Raw genomic sequence first — 7,387 nt, forward strand, 5'->3', positions numbered from 1 at the left:
AACTTTATTAAAGCTAAAATTAGAGAAAATGAGTAAAATTGCAGAAACATCATACTTTGGTTTGACAAAATAATGAAAGTTTTGTCCTGAAACGTGGTTAAATTAAAAAGTAGGCTCACTTGGTAGGCTACAGAATTCCTATCCCTAAGGGCTTAAACAGTTTGCACAGACAACTTGCATGAATGGTTTGAGCACAAATCTCTTGGTAATATCTTTATAAAATTATTTTTTTGACCCGCCATCAATCAACATACATTTACGGAGTATTAACTCTGCTTAAGCACTCAGGGCATTACAAAGATAAGGAACCCTGGCTAGGTGTGGCGGCTCGTGCCTGTAATCCCAGTGCTTTGGGAGGCTGAGGCTAGTAGATCACTTGAGGCCAGGAGTTCGAGTCAAGCCTGGCCAACGTGATGAAACCCCGCGTCTACTAAAAATACAAAAATTAGCCGGGTGTGGTGGCAGGTGCCTGTAAGCCTAGCTACTCGGGAGGCTGAGGCAGGAGAATTGCTTTTACCTGGAAGGCGGAGGTTGCAGTGAGCCAAGATCACACCACTGCACTCCAGCCTGGGCAACAAAACAAGACTCCATCTCAAAAAAAAAAAAAAAAAAGATAAGTATCCCCAGTTCTCACGCTCCAAGAGCCTACATTGTGAGGGTTGGGAGGTGGACTGAAAGATAAGTAAATGCATATATTGCAAGATAAAATGAGAGGAATGCTGGGAAGGCAGACAAACTCTAGTAAGTGCAGAAGAGGAGAGGGTCTGGTTTGGTGGCTGAGATTGCTGCAGTCTTCTTGGAAGAAGCCGTGTTTGGGAAGGTTGTCATTTTCAGATGGAGAATAGTGACACAGACCAATGAATCTGTTGAGACCCAACATAAAGATTCTTGAATTTAGGACAGAGGCATTGGTTCTTAATTTTGCAGTAAGGGGAAGCCACTATAGGATTAGCTACTGGAGAGTAGTGTCTTTAATCTGACAGCAATGACATTTTTATTTAATTCTATTTAGACACCACGTGGTTCCAGATTAAGATTTGAACTAATCATTAAACCCTTTTTTTTAAAAAAAAAAGAAATGAAATGAAGGCTGGGCATGGTGGCTCATACCTGTAATCTCAGCACTTTGGGAGGCCAAAGCAGGAGGATTTCTTGAGCCCAGGAGTTCAAGACCAGCCTAAGCAACATAGGAAGACCTCATCCCTGCAAAAAAATTTAAAAATTAGCTGGGTGTGGTGGCACATGCTTATAGTCCCAGCTATTCGAAAGGCTGAGCTGGGAGGGTGGCTGGAACCCAGGAGTTTGAGGCTGCAATGGCAGCTACAGTGAGCTGCTGTCACGCCACTGCATTCCAGCCTGGGCAAAACAGCAAGACCCTGTCTCAAAAAAGCAAGAAAATTAAAATAAAAAAGATAAGAAATGAAATGAAAAGTTTAAGTCTCAACTTATATTCCTGCAAACTGAAAATGAACCAGTCTATTCTCAGGCCATCATGGCCTTGTTTTGATTCTACAAGGTACATAAATAACTTGAATTATGGAGAGAAGTAACCAGAAGTCAAATAGCACGTTTGGGAGGGCAGTTCCCTTTAGCGGAGCAATGTGACATTTTAACCTCCCTGCTTTCATTTGGACTGCCTGGGTCCACCTCCAAGAAGCGTGCTGACATTTTAATAGTATTGTTACACAACAAGCTTCTTTTTATTTTACTGAATTTTCCCTCAGACTTGCAGGTTTTCTGGCACTACCAAATTCCCTGACATAAATAGCCCTTAAATTAAATTGCTTCCTTGACTTCTCCAGAGTCTAAAGTTAAGGAAACAATATGTTGCTAATTCTCTTTTGCGTTCTTATTCTCAAGTGAGGCCTTTTGCTCTATGTTACTGATGCTGCATTTTATGTCTCCAAAATACCCGCCACGGCTTTCCTACAAAGTCATACCTCTGTTAACAAAAAGGATGATTTCAATGACACATTTTCTTGGCAGACATTATATTAGTAGAGGTAAAAATAACATAGGGGGCCAGGCTCACACCAGTAATCCCAGCACTTTGGGAGGCTAAGACAGGCAGATCACTTGAGGTCAGGAGTTCAAGACTAGCCTAGCCAACATGGTAAAACCCCATCTCTACTAAAAATACAAAAATTAGTTGTATATGGTGGCAGACCCCTGTAATCTCAGCTACTTGGGAGGCTGACAGGAGAATCGCTTGAACCGGGATACAGAGGTTGTAGTGAGCTGAGATTGCACCACTGCACTCCAGCCTGGGTGACACAGTGAGACCTGGTCTCAAAAAAAAAAAAACGAAAAAACATAGGGGTAGAGGGGAGGTAAGTGATAGGAAATAAGGCCAGCGTATTAGTCCATTTTGCATTGCTATAAAGGAATTCCTGAGGCTGAGTAATTTATAAAGAAAAGAGATTTATTTGGCTCTGCAGGCTGTACAAGCATTCCACCAACATCTGTTCAGCTTCTGGTGAGGCCTCAGGGAGCTTTTACTCATGGCAGAGGGTGAAGGGGGAGCAGGTGTGTCATATGGTGAGAGAAGATGCAAGAGAGAGAAGGGGGAGGTCCTAGGCTCTTTTTTTTTTAGACAGAGTTTTGCTCTGTTGCCCAGGATAGAGTGCAGTGGTGGCCTGATCTCAGCTCACTGAAACCTCTGCCTCCAGGATTCAAGTGATTCTTCTCTCTGAGCCCCTCAAGTAGCTGGGATTACGGACATGCATCACCATGCCCAGCTAATTTTTGTATTTTTAGTAGAGACGGGGTTTCATCATGTTGGCCAGGCTGGTCTTAAACTCTTGACCTCAAGTGATCTGCCCACCTCAGCCTCTCAAAGTGCTGGGATTATTTTAACAATCAGATCTCCCATGAACTCGTTACCATGGAAAGGGCATCAAGCCATTCATGAGGGATCCACCCCCATGATCCAAACAACTCCCACTAGGCCCCACCTCCCACACTGAGGATAACATTTCAACATGAGATTTGGAGAGGACAAATATCCAAACCATATCATCTAGGAAGTTAGGTACAAAGAATTGATTAAATATGATCTAAAATACTCTAGTATAATAATATATGTAGCTAAGAGTCTTGAGGTCAAGGACAGGCAAGGCAAGGACCCATTTAAGGAGACAGGAAGCAGATGGATCTGTCTTTAGGTAGGGAAGTGAATATGAAAGACTGGCAGAAAGAGGCAGGAGTTCCTCCTCCCACAGGCTCTTTTGGTGCCACGCCCAATCCTGCTGGGCCACCCTCTTTGGAAGAAGCAGGGAACCATTAGGCTTTTGGCTCCTTACCCCAGGGTTCCCTAAAAAGCCTAAATCAGAAGATAGGCCTGAGACAATTCCAGGTGCACTTACTGACCCAGAGCCCTTGTCCTGAAAATGGAACATTTCCACCTCTTCCTACTGAGGCCTGAAACTCCTTTAAGCAGTTGATGACAAAAGACACATTCCAGTTAATGATAAAAGGCAAAGGATCGGCTAGGTAGCACTTTGTGCTAATAAGTTGTTACCTTATCCTTTCGTATAGCCAAAGGCCACATGGCTGGTGGGGACTGGAGGCTCCCTCCTTCAAGAGAGGAAGGAGGGTTTGGAACGTGGAGACTCTGTGACAGAAGGGGGACCGGGGAGGCACAGCTCTGGGGAGTTGCTGTGTTCACCTTCAGTGGACTGAAGCAGAAGGAATTCAGCCCTGGGGCATCTTGGCCTAAGGGAAGCAGTGCTGGGTCACATGATCCCTTAAAAATAATCATGTAAGTTAACCTATTATAGGCCAGTAGTGTTTGAAATGGAGCCCCTACTGGTCTTCCAATTCCTCCAGTCTTCTCACAGCTGACTTGACTTTGGGGCTGTAGGTCCAGGCACCACGGCTACTATTTTCATGCTGGACCCACGGTGCCACATCACCCCTGCATCTTGGTTTTGCCACAGAAGGAGCAAATGTTATTTGTAGGCTGATTTCAATTTTCTTCATTTTCCTGAGAAAGGCACCATACTGGGTCCCATATTTACTGATGACTCCTACCTTCTTGATGCATTTAGCCATGTCTCTGCCAGCCACCTGATATGGTTTGGCAGTATCCCCATCCAAATCTTGTCTTAAATTGTAACTCTCACAATTCCCACATGTCATGGGAGAAATTTGGTGGGAGGTGATTGAACTATGGGGTTGGGTCTTCCCTGCACTGTTCTTGTGACAGTGAGTGAGTCTCATGAGATCTAATGGTTTTTAAAGTGGGAGTCTTTCCACACAAGCTCTCTTTGCCTGCTGCCATCCATGTAAGATGTGACTTGCTCCTCCTTGCCTTCCAACATGATCATGAGGCCTCCCCAGCCATGTAGAACTGTGAGTCCGATTAAACCTCTTTCTTTTGTAAATTGCTTGGTCTTGGGTATGTCTTTATCAGCAGCATGAAAATGGTTTAATATACCACCTCCAAACCCAGTGAAGAAACCACCTGTGGTGGGGATGGAGGGACAAAACTTTAACAAATTGGTCTCATAAATTGGAGCCCTAAGGGACATAGGACAGCAAAGTGTTGACAAGGTAAAATTCCAGGGGACAGGTGTGACTGGGAGAGGGCTCAGGTCTAGCAGCTGACAAGACACTTAGGTTTATCCATCTATAAGTCCAAAACTCGCATACGATCTGAGTCTATCAGAATGAGGGTTTAAGTAGAACACTAGTTAATTTGTCTTTTTGTTTTGTTTTGTTTTGTTTGAGATGGAGTCTTGGTCTCTTGCCAGGTAGTGGAGGTTGCAGTGAGCTGAGATTGTGCCACTGCACCTCAGCCTGGGCGACAGAGTGAGACCCTGTCTCTAAATTAATTAACTAGTTAAAATAAAAGAAAAAGAAAATCCTTGACCTGGAGCTTTACTCAGATGCTCTAGCATGATTTTCCTCCTTTCTAGATGTGTGGAAATCACCTCCTAGATCCTGTCTTATTTTTCTTTACAATGTGTGTGAATCAAACTAGAATTGTCAAAACAAAATCTTAAAGCAAGTCATACATCTTGCTGCTGACTCTAGTGTTCATTTGTAATCTCATCTTGGTCCCCAAGCCATTTTCTTGGAGACAATGCCACTCAAATGGTGATAGAAAGGCCAGCAACATCATGGGCACCTGGGAGTTTGTAACAGATGCGGATTCTCAGGTCTCACCTGAGACTCACTGAATCAGAGACTGGAAAGTCAGGCCTGGTCAGTTTCAGCAAGCCTTCCAGGTGATTCTGATGCAGCTAGAATCTGGGAAACACGATTTCATGAGACTATAAATGACAAATTAGGCCCGTTGTGGTGGCTCACACCTGTAATCCCAGCACCTTGGGAGGCCGAGGTGGGCAGGTCAGGAGATCAAGACCATCCTGGCCAACATGGTGAAATGCCGTCTCTACTAAAAATACAAAAATCAGCCAGGCATGGTGCCGGGCACCTGTAGTCCCAGCTACTTGGGAGGCTGAGGCAGGAGAATCGCTTAAACCTAGGAGGCAGAGGTTACAGTGAGTCAAGATCTCACCACTGCACTCCAGCCTGGCAACAGAGCCAGACTGTCTCCAAAAAAAAAAAAAAAAAAAAAGACAAATTAACTAGTGTTCTACTTAAACCCTCATACTGATAGACTCAGATCCTATGCGAGTTTTGGGCTCATAGGTGGATAAACCTAAGTGTCTTGTCAGCTGCTAGACCTGAGCCCTCTCCCAGTCACCTGTTCCCTGGAATTTTCCCTTGTCAACACTTTGCTGTCCTACGTTCCTTAGGACCCCAATTTATGAGAACAATTTGTTAAAGTTTTGTCCCTCCATCCCCACCTCAGATAATATGCTTTTCAACAGAGGAGACATTGATTCAATAACACACAAAAATTTAATGCAGAATACTATTTTGAAAATTATTACTGGGTATTACTTTTTGTTTGCTTTTTATGAGCTCATGACCTTCTCCCAGGTCTTACTGAAGCAGAGGATTAGGATTATTTCAGAAATAATGCAAACAGAAGAAAAGTTAATATTCAGCTTCTGGTATCTAAAATAAGATTTGAAGCAAAACAGTAACCTTAAAAGTTGGGCCTTCAATTAAAAAAAAAAAAAAGGTTTTCTAAAAAATTAGCTCTTGTGTAACATATTAAGGGCTCTGTGTGATAAAGTATTAGATCATGGAACTTTTCACAAGATGGAAATTGCATGGCTGAGCACAGTTCATGCCTGTAGTCTCAACACTTTGGGAGGCCAGGGCAGGAGGATTGCTTGAGCTCAGGAGTTTGAGACCAGCCTGGGCAACAGAATGAGACCTTGTCTCTACAAACAGTTTCTAAAATTAGCCAGGTATGGTGGTGCATGCCTATAGTCCTGGCTATTCAGGAGGCTGAGGTGGGAGGATCGTTTGAGCCTGGGAGGTTGAGACTGAAGTGAGTCATGATTGAGCCACTGAACTCCAGCCTGGGCAACAGAGAGAGACCCTGTGTCAAAAAAAAAAAAAAAAAGGAAGGAAGGAAGGGAGGGAAAGAAGGAAGGAAGGAAGGAAAGAGGGAAGGAAAGAGGGAAGGAAGGGAGAGAAGGAAGGAATGAAAGAAGGAAGAAAGGAGGGAAGGAAGGAAGAAAAGAAGGAAGGAAGGGAGGGAGGGAGGGAGGAAGGAAGGAAGGAGAGAAATTGCAGGTAGACGGAAAATGGAATTTTTGTTTTCAATCCCATCCCTTGACCCCTGAAAAGTGCTGGGCAGTGGAAGGTGCTCTGCCAGCCAGCTCCAGGGCCTGCTCACCACTCTCTGGTCTAGGCCTGAAGGAGGAGGCATTTAGATCAGGTTGAAGGAAGCATTGAGAGTAGCAGGGCTGTGCCCCATTTCCCACCTGGGATCTTGGTGGGGACTGCTGTGAAGGTCAAGATACGGAGCCTTGCATTGTTAGGAGGGTAGAGAGGGGTCGAGTGTGTACTCTTGAACACATTTTCTCCTATATGCCAGGAGACTGGCCAGGGCCCTAATGTGGCTGGGAACAAAATAACCCTGCAGCCCAGGCTGTGGGTGGCAGCCTGGGTCAGGACCCAAAGGGACTCAGAAATGTCCATGCTGATAGAGTGAGGCAAGGAGAGGCCATATCCGCAGGGAGGGCCAGTGGGCTGAGAAAGACCACAAGAGTTTGCAGACAGCTGAGACCAATAGCACACCAAACCAGCACACACACAGCATGGGGGTCACCAGGGGTGTTCTCACACAGCATGGGGGTCACCAGAGGTGTTCTCACACACAGACCTGCCATGACATCCCGAAAGCCTATGCCTCATACCTCACACAAATACCTTCTAAGAAGGAAGGCCGGGCGCAGTGGCTCACACCTCTAATTCCAGCACTTTGGGAAGCCAAGGTAAATGGATGACCTGAGGTCAG

The 7,387-nt window shown here is 44.9% G+C and overlaps 1 pseudogene; it reads right to left on the reverse strand.

The window, feature by feature from the left end:
- Nucleotides 1–3,680: 3,680 nt before the first annotated feature.
- On the reverse strand, nt 3,681–4,235 carry LOC116549054 (annotated as a pseudogene).
- Nucleotides 4,236–7,387: the final 3,152 nt, after the last annotated feature.

The sequence above is a fragment of the Sapajus apella genome, unplaced genomic scaffold (assembly GCF_009761245.1).
Source record: "Sapajus apella isolate SASKATOON/1434 unplaced genomic scaffold, GSC_monkey_1.0 scaffold6, whole genome shotgun sequence".
Classification (NCBI taxonomy): Eukaryota; Metazoa; Chordata; class Mammalia; order Primates; family Cebidae; genus Sapajus; species Sapajus apella.